This window comes from Chionomys nivalis, chromosome 21 (genome assembly GCF_950005125.1).
Source record: "Chionomys nivalis chromosome 21, mChiNiv1.1, whole genome shotgun sequence".
Taxonomy (NCBI): domain Eukaryota; kingdom Metazoa; phylum Chordata; class Mammalia; order Rodentia; family Cricetidae; genus Chionomys; species Chionomys nivalis.
Window position 1 is genome coordinate 56,856,276 of NC_080106.1, and position 27,718 is coordinate 56,883,993.

Below are 27,718 nucleotides of genomic sequence, written 5' to 3' on the forward strand. Positions count from 1 at the left end.
TTATAATGTTATGGGTTTTGCCTATAAAAAGTTGCTGGAATTGCTATTCGGGGTGCTCTCCCTCTTTGGAGACTAGGGACACCAGGTGGCGCTATCATTAATATGTTAATAAAGCCTCTTGCTTCTTGCATCTGCTGGACTGGTTAATTGGGTCGTGGGGCTTCTCCCCTAGTGCCTGCACCCAACTGGGTGAGGGTCTTTCATTTGGAGGCTGAGCAAAATATTTGGGAGACCCCCAACCCAATCCCAGCCTCCATCAGGAGGTATGTCTGGCCAGCAGCTTCTGGTACCATATGGCTCTGTTTTGGAGGCATCTTGAGAGAGGCTGATGGGCCCACAGACTCTCCGATCCTAGCCGTGGAGGATGCTCCAGGGATGGTCTGAGTGGTTGAGGATGAACAGGCCATCCTCATCCCTGGGATATGAGAGTTTGAGTCCCCGCTCTCATGTCTGAGAATCTGCTTTCGGTTTTACGCAGATTTCATGCTGCGCAGCTTCTAGTCTGTGCTGTCTTTGTCAGTATTGTTTTGTGTTTTGTGTACTTTTATTACTTTGTCTTTTCTTCTCCTCCCACCATGGGACAAACTATAACCACCCCCTTAAGTCTGACCTTAGATCACTGGAATAAAGTACAAAACCGGACCACCAACCAATCGGTGGAAGTCAAAAAGAAGAAATGGCAGATTTTCTGCACCTCAGAATTGCCAACCTTCAATGTTGACTGGCCCCAAGATGGAACCTTTAACATAGATGTTATTTTACAGATCAAAGAACAGGTCTTCAACCCAGGACCCCATGGACATCCTGACCAAGTTCCATATATTATCACCTGGGAAAGCCTGGCCCAGGACCCTCCACCCTGGGTGGCATCTTTTATTTCCCAAAAGCCTGACTCACTCCTAACCTCTCCAACAGCCCCAATTGTCCCCTTGTCCTCCCCTATGATCCCTCTTCCTCCCCCAACTACTACTTACTCCCCTCTTCCTCTGGGACCTACCAACCCAGTCCATTCCTCTCTCTATCCAGTCCATGAGGAAACTTGCCCCAAAACCCATCCTAAACCAGTGCTGCCAGATGATGATGTGATCTTCCATACTGGCACCCACTCAGCCACCCCCAACTGCAGCGGCAGCCAAGCTGGCTGCAGAGACTGATAGTCCCAGAAGCAGAACCCTGTCCCCAGATAGTTCAGGGATCACTCCTGGTAAAGAAGGAGGGAGAGATACGGACTCCCCTGTGGCTGCCAGGCTGAAGGGTCACAGAGAGATATGAGAGGAGGAGGCCCAACTGTTCCATCTTAGGCCAATGGGAGGGCCCGGTAATCAGGTCCAATATTGGCCCTTCTCAGCCTCAGATCTATATAATTGGAGAAATCATAACCCTCCCTTTTCCAAGGATCCTGTTGCCCTAACCACACTAATTGAGTCAATTCTTTTGACACATCAACCTACTTGAGATGATTGTCAGCAACTATTACAGGCACTTCTGACCTCAGAGGAGAGACAATGAGTAATTTTGGAGGCCAGAAAGAATGTGCCAGGAGATAATGGAGCCCCAACCCAACTCCCCAATAAGATTGATACCACATTCCCTCTGATGCGCCCCAACTGAGACTATAACACCCAGGCCAGTAGGGAACACCTATGTCTTTACCCTCAGGTACTCATCGCGGGCCTCAAAGGAGCAGGGCGCTGCCCGACTAATTTGTCCCAGATAAGAAAGGTCACTCAGGGACCGGAGGAAACTCCAGCTGCATTCCTAGAATGGCTAATGGAGGCATATCGTATGTATACACCATTTGATCCAAATAACCCCTACCAGTAGGGAAACGTTTTCATGGCGTTTATATGGCAGTCAGCACCAGATATCAGGAATAAGTTGCAGAGATTAGAAGGTTTGCAGGATTATACATTGCAGGATTTAATGAAAGAGGCAGAAAAGATTTTCAACAAGTAAGAAACTCCAGAAGAGAGAGAAGAAAGATTGAGAAAGTTGCAGGAGGAAAGGGAGGACAGGTTTAGAAAGGAACAAGAGGAAAGGGAAGAGAAAAGGGATAGAAAGCGAAGCAAGGAACTTAGCAAAATTTTGGCCACCGTAGTGCAGTCTAAACCAGAGTCAGGGAGATGAGATAGGATGGGAGACAATAGGCGACCTAAGGTGGATTGTGACCAATGTGCCTACTACAAGGAAAAAGGACATTGGGTCAAAGACTTGCCCTAAGAAACCTAAAGAGCAGAGAAAAAAACCTACATGGATCTTAGCCCTAGATGAAGACTAGTGCAGTCAGGGCCAGGAGCACCCCCCTGAGCCCTGTATAACCCTACAAGTTGGGGCGCAGCCAGTAACTTTCCTAGTTGATACAGGAGCACAACATTCGGTTTTGACCACAACACATGGACCTTTAAGCGAGAGAACTGTCTGGGTGCAAGGAACAACCAGAGGCAAACAATATTGATGGACCACCGAAAGGAAAGTACACCTCGCCTCCGGTAAAGTAACCCATTCCTTTCTTCACATCCCAGATTGCCCTTACCCCTTACTTGGAAGAGATTTGCTCTCCAAAATGGGAGTGCAAATCCATTTTCAGGAAAAAGGAGCCACAGTTTCAGGTCCTAATGGAAGCCCCCTCCAAATTTTAACTGTGAGATTGGAGGATGAATATAAGCTGTTTGAGCAGCCTCTCAAAGAGCAAATTGAGCCTCTCCAGGACTGGCTTCAAAAATTTCCTATGGCCTGGGCTGAAACCGGGGCAATGGGCTTGACCATTAGACAGCCTCCAATTATTGTTAATTTAAAAACCTCAGGAACCCCTGTATCTATAAAATAATACTCCATGTCAAATGAGGCTTATCAAGGTATCAAACCTCACATAAAAAGACTTTTGGACCAAGGAATTCTGGCACCTTGCCACTCCCCTTGGAACACTCCCCTGTTGCCAGTAAAGAAACCTGGAATGGGGGACTACCGACCAGTGCAAGACCTGAGAGAATTAACAAACGGGTGGAAGACATTCACACAACAGTGCCCAATTCTTACAATTCATTGAGCACCCTGCCACCATCTCACACCTGGTACACAGTGTTAGACATGAAAGATGCATTTTTCTGCCTAAGACTGTGCCCACAGAGTCAACCGTAGTTCGCCTTCGAATGGAGGGACCCAGAAGCTGGAATATTGGGGCAATTGACTTGGACCAGACTGCCCCAAGGATTTAAGAACAGCCCCACCTTATTTGATGAAGCTCTACATCAAGATTTAACAAGCTTTAGAAAATAACATTCCACCATAATCCTGCTAGAGTAAGTGAATGACCTGCTACTGGCAGCTCCCTCTAAGGAGGACTGTATCGCAGGTACAGGGGCCGTACTGCAGACCCTAGGAGAATTGAGTTATCGTGCTTCCGACAAAATGACACAGATTTGCAGGACCAGAGTCACTTACTTGGAGTACCAGTTAGAAAATGTACAGAGATGGCTCACAGACTCACGACAGGAGGCTGTATCCCACATCCCAATTCCCCAGCCCCTCCAGACAAATGTGGGAATTTCTGGGGACCACCAGATTGTGTATACTTTGGATCCTGGGGTTTGCAGAAATAGCGGCACCCCTATATCCACTAAACAAACAGGGAACTCCCTTTGTCTGGACTGAGGATCACCAGAGGGCCTTTGATACTATCAAACATCCCTATTGTCAGCCCCTGCCTTGGGGCTCCCTGATATGACAAAGCCCTTCAAACTTTTTGTGGATGAGAAATGGGTTCGCAAAAGGGGTCCCCACCCAGAAGCTAGGGTCTTGGAGGAGGCCAATTGCTTATCTCTCAAAGAAACTGGACCATGTGACATTGGGGTGGCCCCTATGTCTGAGGATTATAGCGGCCATTGGTACCCTCATAAAAGACTCAAACAGGCTGACCGTGGGGCAGTCCCTTATTATAATAGCACCCCATGCCGTAGAATCCATTGTCCACCAGCCCCCAAACCACTGGCTCTCAAATGCCCAAATGACACATTACCAATCTCTGCTGCTAGACGCTGACCAGGTGCATTTCAGGCCTACTGTCACACTTCTTCCCAACCCAGGAGGGTAAGCACCTCACGATTGTCTGTGAATCCTGGCAGAAGCACATGGGACGAGGCCCAATCTGACCAGCCTCTGGAGGATGCAGAGATCACTTCATACACGGATGGAAGCAGCTACTTGCTGGACAGCAAACAGAAAGTGGGGGCAGCAGTGGTGGACGGCAAACAAGTCATATGGGCCAGTGCTTTACCCCCAGGTAACTCTGCTCAAAGGGCAGAAATAATCGCTCTGACACAAGCTCTTCAATTGGCAGAAGGTAAGAGACTTAATGCTTATACTGACAGCAGATATGCATTTGCTACAACCCATGTCTATGGGGAAATATATAGAAGGCAAGGCCTCCTAACCTCAGAGAGAAAGGAAGTCAAAAACAGATCAGAGATTTTGGCCCTACTCAAGGCCCTATTTCTCCCTAAAATGTTAAGCATTATCCATTGCTCAGGACATCAGAAGGGAGACACTCCTATGGCTATAGGAAATCATATGAAGGACAAGACAGCTAAACGAGCCACCCTAGGCCCCTAGCTATTGACTGTAACAATCCTGGTGGAATCTAAACCTGCTAGCCAAAATCTTGATCAGGACTCTGAATATGAGGATAATGATTTGGACATAGTACAAAAACTTGGCACTGACTACGACCATGCCACCACCGCTGGATATATCAAAGAAAGACTGTAATGCCTCAGAAGGTAGCAAAAGAACTCTTAACCCATTTTCACAAATTGACTCACTTGAGTGCGAAAAAGATGTCCACCCTTTTAAATAGAGAAGAGATGAATAGCTATATACCTGGAAAAGAGACTTTAATTCAGCAGATCATAAATAGATGTACAGCCTGTGCCCAAGTTAATGCTGGAAGACACGTTGGACAAAAAGGAATTCAACTCAGAGGACATAGGCCTGGAGTCCATTGGGAAACGGACTACACTGAGGTTAAGCCAGGAATGTATGGTTACAGGTATCTCTTAGTTTTTGTAGATAGTTTCTCAGGATGGGTGGAAGCTTTCCCAACAAAAAAGGAAACTGAGCAGGTCGTGGTCAAGAAACTGCTAAAGGAGAATTTTCCCCGGTATGGATTGCCTAAGGTACTCGGATCAGATAATGGATCAGCCTTTGTCTCCCAGGTAAGTCAGTGACCAAGTTTTGGGGATTGAGTAGAAATTACATTATGCGTATACACCCCAAAGTTTAGGACAGGTAGAAAGAATGAATAGAACAATTAAAGAGTCTTTAACTAAATTGTTGCTTGAGATGGACACTAAGGACTGTGTTCAACTCCTACCACTGGCCCTATACAGAGCCAGAAATCCGCCAGTCCCTCATGGGCTCACCCCCTTTGAAATCCTCTATGGAGGACCACCACCAGCTATATCATTCTTTGACTCTGATATTGCTGCTTATGCCACCTCTCCTTCTATGCAGGCTGGTCTGCAAGTCTTGCAGTTGGTGCAACAGGAAATCTGGAAGCCCCTGGCTGCTGCCTATAAAGATGCCGGCCCAGCTCCTGTTTGCCCATATCCTTTCAAGATTGGAGATTCTGTTTGGGTCTGGAGACATCAGACTAAGAACCTGGAACCTCTCTGAAAAAGACCCTACACTGTACTCCTGACTACCCCCACTGCTCTCAAGGTAGATGGAATTGCGGCCTGGATCCATGCATCCCACGTGAAAGTGGCCACACCAGGACAACAGTCAACCTCTGACCCAGAATGGAAGCTCCAACATTCTCAAAACCCGCTAAAGATAAGACTTGTCAGGGTTTAGCATTGTTTATGACCTTAACCCTCCTTGCCCTGCATGCCAGGGTCTTAGGGAGCCCTCACATGCCCAAACAACTTACTTGGCTGGTGTTCTCCCAAACGGGGGATATGGTCTGGTCTATCACTGGCTTTCACCTTCCTGGGACCTGGTGGCCTAACCTCAGCCCCGATTTTTGCCAATTAGCTGCTGCACTTGATACATGGGACATAGCAGCTTATAAACATAATCAGTTGACACTTAATAATGGAACCAACTTCTGGAGGTGATGGGATAGAGGGCTATTCCAATCTTATTAGGCAGTGTCTTCTTGCTCCACTTGATTTTTATGTTTTCCCCGGGATGGAAGAAATTAGGCTACTGTCCACCGATGTGGAGGCTATGGGAAATACTTTTGCACTGCCTGGGTTGCGAAGCCGCAGGTAATGCATATTGGAAACCATTCTTCTCCTGTGATAAAATTATAGTCCACCATGGCTGGGAAAAGCCCCCCATTGAAAAATACTAAAAACAGGAGATTGTAGGGAAGGAACAGGTAAATGGACTTGCACTATGGGATATTGCCTACCCCTTAACATTTCTTTTATCTCTCAAGGGAAACCAGCTGGCCCACCTCCAGGATGTCATAAGCACAGACATGGAAAACTCCATTTCCCTGTTAGAAAAATCCCTCACCTCCCTGTCTGAGGTGGTCCTACAACACAGAAGGGGACTGGATCTGCTATTTCTTAAAGAAGGGGGATTATGTGCTGCCCTTAAGGAAGAATGCTATTTTTATGCTGATCATTCTGGGGTCATTCAAGATTCCATGGCTAAGCTTAGGGAACGCCTCAAGCAGAGACGCAAAGAATATGATGCCCAGCAGGGATGGTTTGAAGGATGGTTCAATAAATCCCCCTGGATGACGACCCTTATATCCACTGTGATGGGGCCTTTCATTATTTTGTTGCTTTTGCTCACCTTTGAGCCCGGCATATTAAACCACTTACTTTAATTTATTAGAGATAGATTATTAGTAGTTCAAGTCCTAGTGATTACACAGCAATATCAAATATTAAAGCAACAGGATACAGAAGTGTAGGATCATATGGCTTTAAGATTAAAGCCATTTATAAGAAAAAGGGGGAAATGTGAGACCCCAACTCAAATAAGACCCCAACTCAAAAAGCCTGCTTGCAGCTGCTTTTAGCACATGCCCTAGATAGATGGTAATCAGCAATGGAAAAGTATAAAACTTGCAAAATAGCCCTGACTGCCACTTGCACCCTGACCACAGTAACCTGCACCACCAGCCTGCCAGGAAACTTGCACCCTGACCACAGTACCCTACTACCAGCCTGCCAAAAACACCTAGTGCCCATGATAGGGCTTGGGGACTTTCCAGGACAGAGTTTGGGTTTTTATGGTATTTCTGGGAAATAGAAGGAACAAATAGCTATGGCTTAGAACTGATCCAAAATGCTAAATGTTGTATCCAATCGTTCTGTACCTTATACCCATTATTATAATGTTGTGGTTTTTGCCTATAAAACGTTGCTGGAATTGCTATTCGGGGTGCTCTCCCTCTTTGGAGACTACAGACACCGGGTGGCGCTATTATTAATATGTTAATAAAGCCTCTTGCTTCTTGCATCTGCTGGACTGGTTAATTGGGTCATGGGCTTCTCCCCCTAGGGACTGCACCCAACTGGGTGAGGGTCTTTCAGTTTATCATTGTTTTCTTCTGCTTTTTCTGGGTTAGGATGATCAAGTCTTCCTGTTTTGTTTTTGCTTGGTTCTGGTGTTACCATGTTGCTTTTTATGTTGTTGGAGGAATTCTTGTATTGGTGCCTACCCATTTCTTCCTTCAGATGAGGCCTACAGTGTCTTTGTGTCTTGGTCCAATCCTTGCAGTGACTGTCTGAGTGTTTGGGAGTTTTTCTTGGTCTGCTCTGTACTGTGAATGTCTGTCTCAGAAAGCCTCAGAGGTCTCTCTAAGCCTGATCTCTTGGTGCTCTGTCTTGATCCCCTCAGTGTTGTAGCAAGCTATTTGTCTCCTCAGTGTTATAGCAAGCTCTCAGCTCTTTTTTTATTGTAGGCTTTTTAGTAATTTATTGTTTTAGTTCCAGTGACTCAGTTTTCCTCTACTTTGATTTGATGCTAGAGATTTTGCAAAGAAAATTTTATCTCTTCTTCCCACTTTTCTCTCTCCCACTTACTGCATTTAACAATGAAGAACTCTAAGGAAATCTATTAAAGTTTTGAAACAGTGACATTGTTCTTTTTCTTTAAAGGCAGCAAAGCAGATAAAATAAGAACTGTCAGTCTGAATATTACAGAGGCTTGTTTTTTTAAAAAAAAATAAAACCAGAGCAAAAGGAATTTATTTATTATGTATGCAGAGTCCTACCCACAGGCCAGAAGAGGGCACCAGATCTCCTTACAGATGGTTGTGAGCTATCATGGGGTTGCTGGGAATTGAACTCATGACCTCTGGGAGAGCAATCAGTGCTCTTAGCCTCTGAGCCTTCTCTCCAACCCTGCAAAACAAATTTAAACATGGTAAAAGGAGTCAAGATGTATATAAAGGTAGCTTTGATAACAACCTAAAACAAAATAAGTAAAGCAGTTGTTAGTAACAAACAAAATTTTGAAATCTTTTTTTTTTGAGACAGGGTTTCTTTCTCTGTTATCCCTGGCTGTGCTGGAATGCGTTGTGTAGACCAGGCTGACCTTGAACTCAGAGACCTGCCTCCTGAGTACTGGGATTAAAGAGGTGTGCCGCCACTGCCTGGCCAGTTTTTGAAATTTTGAACAATGGGAAGTTTTAAATAGCATGATGTTATATAACACATGATGGAAGATGAGCACATGTCAGGTGGCCAGACGAAGAAAAGCATACATTAATGATAGAAGTGTATATGGTATTTCATGAAGCATTATGCTGGGAACTGTTTTTATGTTCTCTGATATACTTAAAAATTCTTCAGTAGTAGAGCTGCTTCAGTGGCAAGTGGCAAAATAAGGTCAGATTTCAATGTTTTTGACTTGATAGATTCAGTCATACACTTACAAGGAAAAATATGGAAGACCTATCCAAATGACTCATAGCAGTAGCTTGTATCTTTTCTTTAAACTGATTGTGAAATTAAATGGTCATTTATAATAAGTGTACTGTTTACCAAAAGAATCAGGTAGAAAAAATGTGAGCTAAAGCAGCATCGTTTCATATTCAGGAACATTTAAAGTTAAGAATTTTTAATTGACGCAAGGGATGTTTTTCATATTTCATGGAAATATTAATCTGTTAACTTTATTTTGATTGTACTTGGAGACTCTTAAATAGTAACTCAGAGGAACTAAAGTATACTAATAAAACAAAATGAAAAACTCAACAGCAACAGCAGCAAAACCCTCTGCTTAAAGTATATAGCTCAGTGGTAAAATGCTTTCCCTACCATTCCCTAGAGACCAGATTCCATCTTACCACCAGGCTGGGAAAAGGGATATACAAAAATGCCTATTTGTTTATTCAGCTGTTTATTCAAATGTTTATTAGTTCATTACTGTGCTTACTGTAAGTTTAGTAGGTATCATTGCCTGTCCATGGAGAAAAAAAATTGTTTAGTTATGCCCTAAGCTCTGTTTACCAAATGTGACAATATACGCACAAAAAATAATCACAGAAAAGAATAATAAACTATTAAGAAAAAAAATATGAATTCATACCACTACTAAGTAACTTGGTAAAGAAAAAATTAAATTTCTTGTAGTAGTAGATAATAAATACAGAGATGATGTTGGGGTTGAAAGAAAATCAGCATTTTGATTTATGTGTCAGAGTATAAGATTGTGTCCGTCACAGATCATTAATAAACGATAAATCTAGAGGCAAGTTCTGATTAGCAGCATAATATATAAATGCTTAAAATGTCTTTGTATAAATTACTAGTTACTTGCAAGTGAAAAATTAATGTCAGTATTATTCACTATAATAAAGTTGACTGGGTAACCAAAATTATGATCAGTGAGAGCTTCACACATGATACTGAGAAAGATGTTATTGTCTCTGTAATATTTAGTAGTTCATCTATGAATGCATAGTCCAAGTCTAATTGTGAGAAAGCACTAAGGAAAGTCCAAAATAAGAACTTCCTATTAGAAAGGGCGAGACTGGTGTACACCTGTATCCTAAAGATAAACAGAATTTCTAGGTAGTTTCGGGTATTTTTCCATTCAGTGCTTTTAATAATATTAAAATTACTTTTCAAGACATGATAAAAATCCTTATAATTTTAATTTTAGTTTTTAATTTTGCCATTCCACTATTTGATAATGTTATTGGTTTTAACAGGCTTTATTTCCAATATTTTTATCACCTTGTCTATCTAAGTGATTTTATTTTGTGTTGAACTGAAATGACTGAAGTACTCTTAGTAAAAGCCTGCATACATTTTTTTGGCCTTGTTAAAGTTTATAGAAAATATCCATGGAAACTCCTGGAGTTTTCATTAAAAGATAATCCCTTTTTTTTTTTTTTACTGAATTTGCATCCTTAAAATGAGGGAACTTAAAGGTCTGGACTCACTGTATCTGAATAAAACCTCAGTAAAGCACAGGTCAGTCACTGGCTTCTGCGGTTTCCAAGGAATACTGTCATAATCTTAGCTATCACTTTCTCAGGACTGCCATGCAAATTCTTCTGCAGATTGGGAATTTAAATACTGGCTTCTTTTTAAATTCCCAGTTATTTGGAGACTTAAGTTGGCTATCACAATTCGTAATAAAAATGTTCTCTAATCGATAAGGACTTAACTTGTTTCAACTTCTCTTTGAACATTGTACCAGTCCTGAAGATGTTTATTCAGTATGTGAACCCAAATCAGGATGTTAAATCTGTTTTGGAATTGTTTTTTAAATTGTGCCACCTCTGCTTTTTCGTGTTATAAATTGTTATTGACTTTTTTTAAATGATAGACGAATCCTTAGTTCTGTGGAAAAGAGCAGACAGAAATACAAGCCAGCTTCTCTCACAGTGAAGTTTGTTCCTTTCTTTTATCGTAAGTAACACCCTACTTTACTTTGATTTTGGTCTCTTCTGATTAGTGTCTTTTTTCTTACTCTGATTTTGACCTTAATTTGGTTTGTGATTTTATAAAGTAAAGGCTACTAAAGAACAAAACCACAAGGTTAGTTAATTTGTGTTTGGTTGTGCTAATGGTTCTCGGTTTGATTAATTTTCTCCATTTAATTCTTTTTAAGAGCTGATCTGTTGTTTCTGTGAGCTGAACATTTTAAAAAATTGTGTATTTTAGAACTTCCCAATCTTTATCTAAAATGAGAAATCTTGAGAGATATTCAGAGAACATATGTTTAGCATGCACCAAACCTTCCATTTGATCCTTAAAAGTAGAAAACAAGCCAGTTAGCACCCATTAAGTGATGTGACTAGTTTGTATGTGCATGGCTATATATATATATATATATATATATATATATATATATATGTTCTGGTTTCATCCTCACTGTTGTTTTTATGTTGAAGCAGGGTTCCTTGTCTCCTAACTTGACCTCAAACTTGCTGTAGCTGAGTATGACTTGATCTCATTCTGAGTGCTGGCATTGCAGGCACCTGCCACCATACATGGCTAGTTTTCACTTATAAAAATGATTGTGCTGGAGGCTAGAGAGATAGATGACTTAGTAGTTAAGAGTGCTTGCTGCTTTTGTTGAGGACCATGGCTGGTTGTCAATTCCAGTTCCTTTTCTGGCCTTTCTGGGCTTGGTATACACATGGTGCACATATATACATGTAGGTAAACATCTGGAAATAAATAGTGCTGAGGTAGGAATGTAATTTAGTTGGTTCAGTCCTTGATTCTCATGCACTGGTTTTATTTCATAACTGCATTATTGAGATATTGTAGCTAGAAGTATTCTCTGTCCCACTGGTCCTCCTGGACTGGTATTTCTCTGCCCACCTGTTCCCAAAGCTGCTTATGAAATAACCTCTCTGAGGCTTAATATTAATTATATTCTATTAGCTCAGAGTTCTTATTAACTAACTTACATCTTTAACTCATTTTTATTGTTTTATATTTTACCATAAGGCTCATGGTTTGTTACTTCAATTCTTGCTTCCTTTGTGGCTATAGACATCTCCCTCTATTCAGTTTAGTTTTCCTGCCTGGCTGTATTATGCACTGCCATAGGCCAAAACAGCTTCTTTATTAACCAATGGTAATAAAACATATTCACATATTCTAGTATGCTTTGACTGCTATAACAGAATACTTGAGATTGTGACTTAAACACAAGGTTATTTTCTCATAGTTTTGGAGACTTGACATTGTAAGAGCCAGGTCCTAGAAGGGTTTGGTTTTTGGTGAGGTCTTTTTATAGCCTGCTGGTAGTAGTCTCCTTGTATTCTCAGATTTTAGAAGGACTGATACCTCTTCCAACAAGAGCATCAATTTTGTTGTTTCAGGCAATCCCTTCTCTGATCTTATCTAACCTTAATCTCTTCTTCCAAAGCCCAGACTCTAGTATAGGCATGGGTGTGTGTGAGTTAAGGCATCAGCATTTGAGTTTGGGAGGGATAGTTGAGTCTATACTGTTTCATCCCCCCCAGTAATGTTTTATCACTTGCAAAATATGTTTGTTTCATCCTGGTAATCAAAATGTCTTAACACATTCCAGTATTGGTTCTCAATAGTCTAGAATCCAAAATCTCCTCTAATTGTTAATCAGATATGAGCAAAACTCAGATGCATTCACAATGAGTCCCCTTCCCTCTTCAGCTGTGAACCTGTGATAGGTACTTCTAAAATACAATGGTGAATCCAGAATAGGATTTAGATTCTCATTCTAAAAGGGAGAAATTGGAAGAAAGAAAGGGGGTACGTGTTTCAAGCTTGTTGGCAACCAGCCCCAACATAAATAATTTCTTATACCAGAGTGGAGGCATGGAAATGAAGATGCTATTCATTTAACAGTATTTGGAGGGAGTTCAGGGATCATTCAGATCCTGAAAATCTCAAATCACATCCTGAAAAGTCACCATTTATTTTCCAAACAGTTTTTTTAAAACAAAGGTAAACTGAGGGGGAAGTTCATTAGCATTCTGTTTCCTAGCTGGGAAGGGGAGGGATGACTTAGGTCACTTCCTGCCTATGCCTATTTTGTCATGTCTACTGAAAACATCTCTTCTCCAGGCAATTTCCTAATTACAATAGAAGGAACAGAATAACATTAGCATACCCTGACCACTTGTTAGGATGGTGTCAGGTTATTTTACTATCAAAAAGCCAGGCTACCACCTTCTTGTAGGTCACTCAGAATTCTCAGAATTATGGGCCTGCATAATTCAGCCCCTATACAAGCTATCATAAAATCGGAAAAGATAACAAATTCCATTACTTAAAGATTCAAAATGATATTTGGTTTAATTCTTTGCTCTTCGATTAGGGAGCTAGTGCTATGCCTTCTAGCTCTATAAGGCATTCAGTTTATTTAGTTATTTAAAAATATTCTATGTATCTATGTTTGACATGTATGTGGGCAAGCATGCTTCAGTGTACAGTCAGAGACCAACTTTGTGGAGTTAATTCTTTCCTTCTGTTTTTACATAGGTTCCATAAATAGAACCCAGGTCACCAGCTTTGCACAGTAGAAGTCTTTACTGGCTGAGTCGTATTGCTGGCCTTAAAAATTTTTTTTGTGTGTAGGGATTTGCCTTTATCTGCTTTCATGAGTCACCACCTGTGTGCTTGTATTTGTGAGCACAGTCCTGCCCCTGAGGCTCTGAGTAGGTTGTTCTGACCCACCCTAACTGTGGTGTGGTCCTCTGAAATTGAAGAAACACAACTTGACCTTCATTCCTTCCTGTTTTCTCTGTTCTCTTCAGTTGAAATTGGTAATGTCTTTATTGGTATAATTCTGTCCTTATTTCCGACCTGAACTGAAATGGCTAATTAAGTCAGTAAGTCATATTGTCACTGGAATCTTGGCCTAGACTCCTTGTGATCTCTGTCAAGAATAGAGACAAGACACACAACGTAGTATAGATTTTCCTGGGGGACTTTGAAGTGGTTGATGGGCTTGCTTAGATTGTTTTTTCTAGGAGGGAGCAATGGTATGTCCTTACTTTTTATCAAGAGTGTCTCCTTCTACATAAAAATCTTTAAAAGTTCAGAGCTGTTGGAGCCAGCTTTAGTTATCTGTTAATGTTTCTTTAGGTACCCCTGGATGCCTCTAGGGCCAGAGATAAGAATCAGATCACATTCTTCTTACCAATAATTAAAGTCCTGCTATTCCAGACCTTTGTTTAATTGGTTTCTTAACTCAGTGCTGTCTCAGTCTGCTAATACCTAATTATCTATCTAACAACTTCTCCCACAATACACACATGAAGATTTGAGGTTCTAAAGTCATTTAGGAAAGTAGCATTGGGCTAATCTGTCTGTTCTGGGCTGAAATGGAATGTAGAAGTGTTTCAGAGCTCTACTCTTAGTGACTTTCAGGCCTCAGGGGACAACAAGGGGATCCAGAAAGGAATTAGAACTGCTGCAGGTGGGTTGAGTGAAAATAAGAGGAGAAAAAAATTAAGAATGAAGGAAAAGAAAATAAGGACATGATTGCTTCTAAGTAGATTGAAGAGTAGGTTTATTGTAGATAAAAAGGAGCATAGCCAGAGGCATCTGGAAGGTCCAGAGTGAGCAAAATCAATTTAGCCAAAATGGCTGGATTATATAGGGAAGAGCAGCTAGGGGAAGGGCAAACCAGCCCCTGGGCTGGAGAAGTTTAGAGTAGGATACAGGGTATGCCAGTAATACCCTGGTAACAGGTATGGACTGAGGGATGTTGGGAGAACCTGGTGGCCAGGTCTGCTTTGATATGTTAGACACCTCAGCTTTGGTGCTTTGGTTTGAGACTGTATTCACCACAAGGGGTGGAAATGTCCAATATAGGTTGAACCTGTTTTGTTTTTTATTAAAAAGGATTTTCTTAAAAAATACTTTTATTTTATGTGCATTGGTATTTTGCCATGGCCATCAGGTCTCCTGGAACTGGAGTACAGACACTGTGAGCTGCCATGTGGGTGCTTGGAATTGAACCCAGGTCCTCCAGAAGAGCTGCCAGTGCTCTTAACCACTGAGCCTTCTCTCCTGTCCCTAAGAGTTTTTTTTTTAAATCATTTATTCATTTGTTTGTGTTTGTACATGTATGAGTGTGCCACACTTTGCATGTGTGGAGGACAGAAAACAGACAGTTTGCCGAAGTTTCTTCTCTTTGAAACATGTGGATCCTGGGATTTAAGCTCATGTTGTTTGTATTGGTGGTAAACACCTTTTAACTTACTGATTCATCTTTCTGGGCCTTGAACCTCCTTTTGTTTGTAATGTATATGAGATAATATTAGGCATATCCACAAATGCTCAACCTTAATAAAAGCGCAGTGTCTCCTGACAAGTACTGAAGGTATTTAAAGTAGTACTTTTGTAAGTTGCTTTTTGAATAAAATAATTCATACTTTAGAATTAAGAGAAATTTTCTGAGCTATATAATTTATAACTTCCTAAATATGTGTATAATAAGAATTTTAATATGCCAAAATGACATTCTCTATATCTGTACATGGAATAAAAACTGTTTTAAGTAATAAAGATACTTTTGAGATTCACTAGAGAGATGCACTGAATCAGATTTAAGGAAACATCCTTTAGTGATGCTGCCTGCTGCTGGGGAATCTGGAGTAGAAGTAACAACAAAAATGAGAACAAAGGAAAATACATTTATAGACTTTTGAGGAAAGAGGGTCTTCAAGTTTAGTTAAGGTTAGTGAAGGTACTGAATAGAATACCAGGCAACTTGAGCCTGACTACAGTGAGCTGACCTTATTGTCTTGCCTTGTGTGGGCTTCCACTTGTTTGCAACTTAGCAAAGGCACTAGATAGAAGTTGTAGCTGATCTCCACAGGGGTAGAATCAATCTTCTAACAAAAACTACTAGTCATCTACAAGAGCTAGTTCCAGGACAGGCTCCAAAGCCACAGAAAACCCTGTCTCGAAAAACCAAAAAAAAAAAAAAACTACTAGTTACACCAATGAAAACATTCAGCTTCCAACCATGTTGTAGCATAGGTAGATAGGTACATAGCAGGATAATCAGAATTTTTTCCTTTTGATCTTATATTTAGAAATCTTCGTCTATACCTGTCAGTTCATCCTAAGAGCAACGAGGACCAAAGGATAGTAGTGCCTTAGAGCCATTAAATGCCATTAGGAGCTGACCAGCATATTCTCAACTTCATGACCTACTCAGTAATCTGCCATTCTGAGAAATCAAAGGCAAGCAATCCTATTTTGCATCAATGGAGATCAATCCTATATAAATAATACCACTGGGATACATAAACAAACACAGATCTGTTGTTCTCAGTATTAAATTCTATGTTACATCAATGGAGATCAGTCCTATATAAATAATACCACTGGGATACATGAACAAATACAGATCTGTAGTTTTCAGTATTAAAAGATTTTCTGACTTAAACATCTTTTGTTAGTCTTTTATATAGCTTTTCCTCAAATTTGAAAATATCCTGACGTCTTGATTATTTAATTGTTGTGAAAGGAGTACTGGAAAGGCAAGGCTTAGCACATATCTTAGCACTGCTGCCTTTGTCTCAGCCTTTTAAAGCTCTTGTCTTTTTTATTTCAATTCAAATTACTAGAGCATTGGGGAAGTATCCTATCTAGCAACCAGGTTTAAAGCAAAAGAACTAGCTCTGGGATAATCAGTTGTAGAGGACTTTAGTCATAGCCTTGAAGAAGAGTACTATTGAAGTCCAGAGTAGTGGGAGTGGGTATGTGTGGGTAAATGTGGCTGCTTGTTTGTTTCCGGGCCGCCCGGCAGCTCAGAAGACAGATAACCACACAGAAACTATATTAATTAAATCACTGCTTGGCCTATTAGCTCTAAATTCTTATTAGCTAGCTTTTACATCTTAACCTATTTGCATTATTTTATATTTTACCATGAGGTTCGTGGCCTACTGGCAAGGCAAAATTCTGGCATGAATATCTCTGGTGGCTGCTGCTTGGCTTCTCCCTGACTCCCCCACCTTTTTCCAACATTCAGTTTAGTTTTTTCTGACTATCTGTACTCTATCCTATCACAGGCCTAAGACAGTTTCTTTATTAAACAATTGTATTCACAACATACAGAGGGGAATCTCACATCAGGTATGTCTATTGACTCAACTTTTATCTTCTCTGTTGTCATAAGCATAGTCTTGGGCCTGAATAAAGAACAGTTTATTTGATTTATTTATTTTGATCTTTTGAGACGGCTTCTCTGTGTAGTCCTGGATGTCATGGAACTTACTCTGTAGACCAGGTGGGTCTTGAACTCACTCTCCCTCCTGAGTGCTGGGAATAAAGGCATGTGTCACCACACCCAGCTTAATTTTTATTTTTAAAAATTAGATTTAGTAATTTTATGTGAATGTTTTGCTGTATGTATACCTATGAACCGCATACATTAGATGTCACAAGATAACATCAGATCCCTTGGAACAACAGTTAAAGATGATTGTGAACCACAGTGTGGGTACTTGGAATCAAACCCTAGTCCTCTACAAGAGCAACAGTTGCTTTCTACGACAGAGCCTTCTCTCTAGTCCTAAGAGAACTACATTTTATCTTGGGTATAAAAAGAATAAGACTAGCAAGAACCAAATACAAATAGCAAGGCTTAGCTTTTTCTAAAACTTTTTTTATTATTGAGAATTTCATGTACACATCCAATGAAATATTATCATATTTACTCTCATTATCCCTCAAATTCCTCCTATATTTTCCTCAAAACATACCTTTCACAAACTTCATGAGTATTTTTAAAATAACCTGATAACTCCAGTTATTGTTACCCATATATGCATGATAGCAGAGTCATTCATTGGAACATGGGAACCTTACCAGTGGCCACATCCTCACAGAAGAATGAGTCTCCCTCCTACCAAGTGATCTTCTGACATCTATACTGGTGCCATACATGAAAACATGTGCCTCCTTTCCCACATGGTAAATAAATAAATGAAAAAGGAAAAAAAAGAGCCAGTCAGTCGATAGCTATGAGGCGCCTCCATGTAAGTTTATATTAACACCCATTTTTCACATTGAAAGCAGTTTAGACAATCTCCATAATCCTTAGGCAGTCTCTGTAATCTGTGGTTTTTATAGCCTGATGGTTTGTTAAGCTTAGAAGGATATTCAATGGATGACTGGGTTTCTGCCTCATGAAAGAGATCTACATATAGAAAAAGGCATTGATAAATCACCTCGGAAGGGATTAGGCCAAAAGCTGTTTGAAGTCTTACGTAGGCTCTTGGTAATAATTGCTCTTTAGATATACTCAATCTCTGGGCATAATTTTTAAAAACTACTTAGTGGTCTGATTAGAATGTTGCACCATTTTAGAAGAGTAAGGCCTCTAAAAGGAATGAAGATAGTATCAACTTCCCAGAGATTTGGATATAAATTGAGTGATTTGGGAAGCAGATGAAGGCACATTTTTATTTTAAAGAGTACCTGAAAAGCTAAGTGGAGGATTAATTTCTGGAAAGAGGGCTTCAGATGCTTCAGTGACCTTTTCAGGTTGAGGTGGAAAGGTTGTGTGCAAGGAGCACTAACATGTGCCTGTTTGCCTGCTGCCTCTCATTTCTTAGTTTCCTAAATGACTTCTTATTTGGTATCCCTTGTAATGGACTGCTGCTATTTCAGCCAGCAAATGTATTGTCTCTAATGAATCCATAATTGATGGGATTGCTTTTAGCATTAAAATAAAATCTTTTTTCTCCAGAGGGCAGTATGTGCATGTATTACCAAGAAAGGTATTTAAAGTCAGTGTACATAGTTTCCCATTTGCTCTGGTTAAGTTCCAGCAAAATTTAAGCCTACTCTTCTAACCAACTGTGCTGATTTCTGGGTGGCAGAGATCAGGCTTCTGTGATACCTGAAAGGAGAACCGTAGTAACAAAGCTGGTTTATAGTTCATTGCTCACATAGGAGGAGCTGTTGGTGGGCCATATTGCATTTGTGAACTTTAAGTAAAGTAAACCATACTCTGGGGTAGGAAATAAAGTAGAGGAGTTGAGGTAGGACACTGTTATAAAAATATTTCAAAGTTATCAAGTAGCCAGTCTTGGTAACAGAAGAGTATCTAAACCAGTGGGAGATTTGGGATTTAATAGAGAGGTTATTTGATATAAAATATAGACAGTGGAGACCCCAAAGTAAATTTAAGGACTTCTCCTATTAAAGAGTTGTGACAACTACTATTTTTTTTCTTTTTCTCTTCTTTCCCCACATCCCTTCCCCTCTGTCCCCCTCTCTCTTCTTGAAACAGAGTGTCTCCACATAGCTTTGACTGTCCTAGAACTCACTGTGTAGACTATGCTGTCCTAGAACTCAGATTCCAGCTGCCTCTACCTCCCAAGTGCTAGGATTAAAGGCTGCAGTTAATGTATCCTGTCAACCATTGGGCAACTGAATCAGTTTTAATAAGTAGCCTACAAGTAGATAGATAGCTTTGACCTAGGGCGTAATTGAGAACTCCAGGGTTACACCCTGGTATTTGGTAACATACAGTTTAAAAGATCTGTCAGGTTGTGATAACCTCCAAAGTTACATCCCTGATTAAAGAAGCTTTTAATTTCTCAGAAGACTTCTTTTGTTCTTAGTCCCATGAAGGAAAACTTGGTTGCTTCATTTTAGGGATTCATTTAGAAGCTTATGCATAAAGCTCTAACTAGGAATCCAAAGTATACAGTAACCTGTTAGTTTTCCAGGGACCCTAAGCTGTTTTCTTGTGGTAGGATTTAAGAAAGACCTGCATGGCTTTGATAGGATCGGATACCCTGAGCCAAATGATTCCCAGATATAATTTCTACAATAGTAATGGGGCTTTAGACTTAGAGATTCCATATATCCTGTGATCTAAAAAAGTGAAAGGCTTTGTTCTATGATTTGGGGCCTCAGATTATTTCAGTTTTGTTGAAAACATCCAAAACATTGTAGATAGAAGCTAATGGAACATAGAGGGCCCTTTTCTTTCCACCAGGCCAATCAAGCTGTTGTCTGTTTTAGTATCATGCATTGTCTTTGAAACCTGTATAAATTGATGCTTGCTGACCTTGACTTCCAAATGGAGCAGTTTGTTACCTTTTTTCTTTCTTTTTTTTAAATTGTTCGACTTTATCAGTGGATAGAGTGGGGGTGTAGTGATTTTCTGGAATGGCTTTGAAGACATTGAGGTTGACTTGGGATGGGATGTTTGCTGTGGATGATAGAAAATAGGTAAAACTTGTATTCACCTTTTTGCATCACCTTCCTCTTTTTCATGGCCTTTGCTTTGACTCTGGTTTTGGATGAGATAGAATTTTTTTTTTCATTTTTGTTGCAATTTTCTTGAAAGGGCTCTTCAGATAACTTATTTTTGCTACTTTGTTAGAAAATGTGTGGGTTTTTTGTGTGGTTTTTTTTTTGGTAGCAAAATGTGCCTCCCAACATGCATTAAAATTCATTGTCTGTATTGATCTCTGTGTGTATGTGTTGTACATGTCTACATAAATGTCAGAAGTCATTGTTCTACCTGTGAATCCTGGTGGTTGAATTTAAGCCCTCAGGCCTGCAGGAATTGACTTTCTACCCTGTAAACCTTCTCACTTCCCCTTCTAGCAAAATTTTGATTAGATAATACATAGAATGTATTTTTTATAGTCTTTATACTGTTTATTTTCTTAAGTTTCACTAGAGCTGAATGAAATACCCATCTTACATCTTAGTATAAGAATATAAAATCTTTCTGCTTACACCATGTTTGTAGTTTTTGCCTGCTTGTAGAATTTTACATTATCTGATGAGGATTGTTACTCAAACACAAAGCAAGTGTTATATGTGTTTTCGAAGCACCTGGTATAACAGTCTCCATTCCAGTATTCTACTTTGCAAATTCCAGTTGTTCCAGTCTCTCCTAAAATTGTTTTCTGTCCCCTGAACTCATTAAACAGCACTGGTCTTTTAGGGTCCTCCCATTTTGTGCAGTGATTTTGAAAGTGTCTCTAAAAAGAAACCTGAATTAATTTTCGAGGTAAGCATGTTTTCTATCTATGTTTAATAGTTTTCTGACCCTATTTCTGGGACTGCTTTGTCCATTTTTATATTGTTTAAAACAGTTATTCCAACATAGCTGCACTAGCTTAATTTTTTTAAATTACGAGTTTCTATTAGTACATTTTACAATTATATTTGGTAGTGTTATGTATAAAGTTGGGTATCTGTCATATTTTTATGTAAGTATGTAATAAAGGCAAAACAGTATTTACTATAGGATTATAAAAAGAATGGACAAATAAGTGCTGGGCAAATGGCTCAGTCAGTAAAGTACCTAGTGTGCAAATGTGAGGACCCACACAGTCTATAGTTCCAGTGTTCAGGACTGAGTTAATGAGAATCACATACATGTCCATGAGCTAACGCTCCTCCCAAATTGGTGGAGTAACAACATTTGTCAGTAGAGAACTGGTTAATGAAATGTTCATCATGCTGTTTTGGTGATAAAGATGAATGAGGTAGATTATCTGTTAAATTATAGTAATGTTCATAATGTATTAAATTCAAAAACTAAAAGTGTATTCAGTACTTTTCACATCGATGAGTTCCACATCTGCAGACACAACTAGCTGTAGGTTAAAAACATGCAGTGGAAAAGAAATTGCATCTATACATGTACAGACTTTGTTTTCATCTCAACAGTACATTTTTAGAGTTACTTACATACTCTTTGCATTTTTAGCTAGTCTAAGTAATCTGGAGATGATTTAATGTATATTGGAGGATTGACATAGGTTACAAATGCAAATTTTGCTCCATGTTTTTTGTATTTTGATGTGAGAGTCCTGGATCCAATATTCACTGAAATCCTTAGAAAGACTCTATATGGTACAGTTCTTTTTCTTTTAAAAAAATTGAGAGAGCAGTGAGTGCCTGCCTACCAGGCAGGCCTCAAAGTCCCCTGCAAGGGAGTGCAGGCACCTTCAGCTTGTGCTGCAGGGTCTCCTGTGTTCTATTCAATCCCGCCCAGCCCCCCATGTTCTCCCTTTTGTCTGCAGCTCATTGGATTACCAGGCACTCCTGTTTCGGTGCTGAGGAGTTCCATCTGGATGGGCATCCCTGTTTTGGTGCTGAGGAGTTCCATCTGGACTGGTGTCCCTCTTTTGGTGCTGAGGAGTTCCATCTGGATGGGAATGGTTCCTGCTTCTACACTGAGGAGATCCACCTAGAGAGACAGTCAAATCAAAGACTGGACCAAGATACCAGGCCTCTCCTGGCTCCATTTGAGGAAGAGATGGGCAGGCGCCAATGTAAGAGTTCTTCCAACAACCTGAAAGGCAACATGACATCACCAGAATCCAGGGATCCCAAAAGAAGAAGAACTGAACACCCTACCCCAGAAGAAATAGAAGAAATTGACTCTACACTGAACTATATGAAAAAAAAAATAGAGGACCTTAAACAGGAGGTGAAAACCTGCCATAAAGAAATAGAGATGACAAACAAAAAGGTAGAGAAAATGAATAAATCTCTCAAAAATACCCAAGAAAACCAAGAGAAACAAGAAAAAGCAATCAAACAGGTAAGGGAAACGGTTCAAGACTAGAATGAAATGGAGGTAATGAAGAAAACACAAACCAAGGGAAGGCTGGACATGGAAAATCTGGGTAAACAAACAGGAACTACAGAGACAAGTACCACCAACAGATTACAAGAGTTAGAAGAAAGAATCTCAGACACTGAAGATACCATAGAGAAAATAAATGCACTGATCAAAGAAAACAACAAATCCAACAAATTCTCATCAGAAAACATTAAGTAAATATGAGACACAATAAGAAGACCAAACCTAAGAATAATAGGGGGAGAAGAAGGAGAAGATGTACAGCTCAATGGTCCGGAAAATATATTTAATAAAATTATAGAAGAAAACTTTCACAACCTAAAGAAAGATATTCCTTTGAAGCTTCAAGAAGCATACAGAACACCGAATAGACTGGATCAAAAAAAAAATCTCCTTGTCATATAATAATCAAAACACACAAAAAAATACAAAATAAAGAAAGAATATTAAGAGCTGCAAAGGAAAAAGGTCAAGTAACTTATAAAGGTAAACCTATCAGACTCACACCTGACATCTCTATGGAAACCATGAAAGTCAGAAGATCCTGGATAGATGTACTGCAGAAACTAAGAGACCATGGATGCAAGCCCAGACTACTATACCCATCCAAGTTTTCGTTCACTATAAATGGAGAAAACAAAATTTTCCAGGAAAAAAACAAATTTAAACGATACGTAGCCACAAATCCAGCCTTACAGAAAGTATTAGAGGGAAAATCACAAACCAAGGAGTCCAACAATGCCCACAATAACTCAGACATCTAATGACCCTTCACCAGCACAACTCAAAGAAGGGAAACACACAAACTCTACTACCAAAAAAAGAAAAATGACTGTAGTTAACAACCACTGGTCATTAATATCACATAATATCAATGGACTCAACTCACCTATAAAAAGGCACAGGCTAAGAGATTGGATACAAAAACAGGATCCAACATTCTGCTGTCTACAAGAAACACACCTCAACCACAAAGACAGACATCTACTCAGAGTAAAGGGCTGGGAAAAGCCTTACCAAGCAAATTGACCTAAGAGACAAGCAAGTGTGGCCATACTAATTTCTAACAAAGTTGACTTCAAAATAAAATCAATCAGAAGAGATCGAGATGGACACTTTATACGTATAACTTGAACAATTCATCAGGATGAAGTCTCAATCCTGAATATCTATGCCCCTAATATAAAAGCACCCATTTATGTAAAAGAAAAATACCAAAACTCAAGGCAGTCATCAAACCACACACATTAATAGTAGGAGACTTCAACACTCCTCTCTCAACAATGGACAGGTCAATCAGACAGAAACCTAACAGAGAAATAAGAGGATTAAGGGAGGTAATGAATCAAATGGACTTAACAGATATCTATAGAACATTCCATCCAAATAGGAAAGAATATACCTTCTTCTCTGCAGTTCATGGAACCTTCTCAAAGATTGACTACATACTCGGTAACAAAGCAAACTTCCACCGTTACAAAAAAAAATAATATTAGTAACTGCCTGTGTCCTTTTGGATCACCATGGATTAAAGTTAGAATTCAACAACATTGCTATCCCCAGAAAGCCTACAAACTCATGGAAACTGAACAGTCAACTGCTGAACCACACCTGGATTAAGGAAGAAATAAAGAAAGAAATTAAAGTCTTTCTTGAATTCAATGAAAGTAAAGACTCAACATACTCAAACCTATGGGACACTATGAAAGCAGTGCTAAGAGAAAAGTTCATAGCATTAAGTGCCAACTTAAAGAAAATGGAGAAAGCACACATTGGAGATTTAACAGCACACCTGAAAGCACTAGAAAAAAAAGCAGACTCACTAGGAGAAGTAGAAGACTGGAAATAATCAAACTGAGGGCTGAAACCAACAAAATAGAAACACAGACAACAATCCAAAAAATCAATGAAACTAAAAGCTGGTTCTTGGAGAAAATCAACAAGACTGATGAACCCCTATCAAAGCTAATCAAACGGCAGAGAGAGAATATACAAATTAACAAGATCAGAAATGAAAAGGGGGACATAACCGCAGACACAGAGGAAATTCAGAGAATCATTAGATCTTACTACAAAAGCCTGTATGCCACAAAATTTGAAAATCTAAAAGAAATGGACACCTTTTGAGATAAGTACCATATACCAAAGTTAAACCAGGACCAGGTGAACAATCTAAATAGACCTGTTAGTTGCGAAGAATTAGAAGTCGTTATCAAAAACCTCCCTACCAAAAAGCCCAGGTCCAAACGGTTTCAATGCAGAATTCTACCAGACCTTCCCAGAAGACCTAATACCCATATTCCTTAATGTATTTCACAATATAGAAACAGAAGAGTCATTGCCAAATTTCTTTTATGAAGCTACAGTTACCCTGATACCAAAACCACACAAAGACCAAATCAAGAAAGAGAATTATGTAGCAGCATAAATGAATGACAAATGGAAATTATAGTAAAATATTTAGCTCTAATTAGGGAAAAACTCACAGAAAACAAGTTCCAGTGGAGAACAGGAAAGCAGAAGGGAAGGCAGGGAGCACGCTCGCAATTTTTATAAGTAAAAAATATCCTCGGGGGACCCCACCCTACAAGCAAGGTGATTGGCTGGGTCTCCTCTACATCTCCCCTTTTTGTCTAAATAAGACAGAGCCACACCAAATACAACTATATACAATAGGAACAATTAATAAATATACTAAACATTCTATTTCAAAGAGTCTAAATAATGTAGAGAGTAACTACAATTATCTAATCTTCAACTTCGTCAAAGATCTGAGAAGGGAATTAATATTATTTAACAAACAAGATATATCCAAAATGTGCAACAAATGACAGAGACAACTGACTACCTGGGCAATCACCCAAAGTCTCGTTTGCAATGTTGTGTCAATCAACTTTGGCTAAGGCCTAACATAACTGACATACCATTATTAAAGGCAAGGAACTTTCTTAGAACTATCCTACCCTGTCTTGGCAAGATAAGACAATCCTGTTTCATCCACTTATGGATATTCTGTATCTTTGTCAGTAGTTGAGGTATGGGCTTTTCTTAACCCAAAGGCTAGTTCTACCAAGAAGACAAACTCCCAGTGGAGTGTCTTTGGTGCTCAACGTTCTCTCAGGAGTAGAGTGGTGTTGCCAGGAGTGATTGTGTCTCATTGGCATGGAATTTCAGGTTAGATTAAAGGCCATTTTCTACAGCTCTTCGAAGAGGCTGAAGATTATACTATCTATACTAAATATAATCTCTATGTATCTAAAAGTCTGATTATCCTAAAAATAAATATGAAAAATATATAATTCTCAATACCTATCTAACTTGAAGACTATGAGAATAAACAACTGTGCAATATAAGAAGACAATGATCTCCAACTGTAAACGATGTCATTACATATCAAGTGTAAACAATGTTATTATATAAATAATATCAGAGGTAGAAATGTACATTGTAATATGGTAAATGTATCAATACAATATATACAGAAATTAGAGGTAGCAGCACTCACATTCAATATTCAATATATCAATATACAAGAATCAGCACCGATACAATTTTTTTTAAAAACAGTAAATCACAAATACCAATCATCCCATCAAACCAGTTAATCCCCCCATGTTTTTGAAAAGTACCCCTAATTCCATGAAATATCTCCCCCATCCCCTCAACCCTATACCAACCACTAAATGATGTCCCTAACCCTGAGGGCAAACTCTGTTGGGAGAGGGGACATCATCCTCTAAGATTGCTTCCAGCTGACATGGAGGCAACGTTCTTCTTAGGGGGTCCTGTGAAAGCAAATGATGCTGAAATTCCCAAATTAACCTGACCTAAGAAAACTGTAACTAGCTTCTGAGCATTTTGAGATAGTCCAGCCAGAGTGTTGTCAAAAATGTGCACCATTTGAAATTGTCTCGTGCAGTTGGTACCAAAAAAAAGGTCTAATTTTAGCGCTGAAAAAAAGTTCATGACGTCATAATAGCTAGATTGAATTGATGTTGTGGGGTCCCATCTTCATCCTGGAAACTTCAAAGATTACTGTAGGAAAATTTGTTGCTTGTTATGGGAAATTTAAACATATACAACAAGGACATATACTGACATATAAAGAAAGACACAGATATGAGGAAAAGCAAAGAAAGTTTAAGACATTATATATATATATATATATATATATATATAAATTAATACTTACAGAACAAGTCCCTCCATCAGTAATTAAATATTAGGGGTACCTTAAATTCTTTGAAGATGGGTATTTTCCTGTGGAGATAAGAAGAGAACCCTGCCCCCAACCTATTTGTATTACTTACCATCAGTATGATTGCCATCCATGTGATTGAATTGTTATTTATCTTTCCCAACTGGCTTCTCTTCATCAAAACGAACCTTTATCAATTTTGATGGAATCCACAATTTTTCCTCACCTGTGGAGACAAGAGCAAATCCCCTTCCCCAACGCAGCACATCTCCTGGCTTCCATTGTGAGGTCAGCACATCCTTGAAATAAACTGGTTGATTTAGTTCAGTAGACTTTTCCATTATCCAATGTCTTTCTGCAGCCGATGTTCCCTTCTCATTAACGTTGAGAAAATTCAAGTTAATAAAGCATTATGTAACCTATTTCTGGGGGTGTTTTCCACCCCTTTCTGTTTGTTCAACATATCCTTTATAGCTTGATTTGATCTTTCTATGACTGCTTGACCTGTAGGATTGTATGGTATACCTGTAACATGCTTAATATTGTAATAATCAAAAAACTGTTTCATTTTCCTAGAAACATAAGCAGGACCATTATCTGTCTTTATTTGTGTAGGCGTACCCATGATAGCCATGACTTCTAATAAATGAGTGATTACTGAATCAGCTTTTTCTGAACTTAAAGCCGTTGCCCATTGAAAGCCTGAATAAGTGTCAATGGTGTGATGAACATATTTTAATTTGCCAAATTCTGCAAAGTGGAACATATCCATCTGCCAGATTTCATTCCTTTGAGTGCCCTTTGGATTAGCCCCTGCAGGCAGTGGCGTTTGGTTATAGAAAGAACAAGTAGGGCATTTCTTTACAATCTTCTTAGCTTGTTGCCATGTAATAGAAAACTCTTTCTTCAAGCATTTGCTATTAACATGATGTTTTTTATGAAATTCTGAGGCCTAC

General features: G+C 39.4%; 1 pseudogene; it reads left to right on the forward strand.

Annotated features, from left to right (window-relative positions):
- Window positions 1–575: 575 nt before the first annotated feature.
- Window positions 576–5,850, forward strand: LOC130863411 (uncharacterized; annotated as a pseudogene).
- The last annotated feature ends 21,868 nt before the right edge of the window (window positions 5,851–27,718 follow it).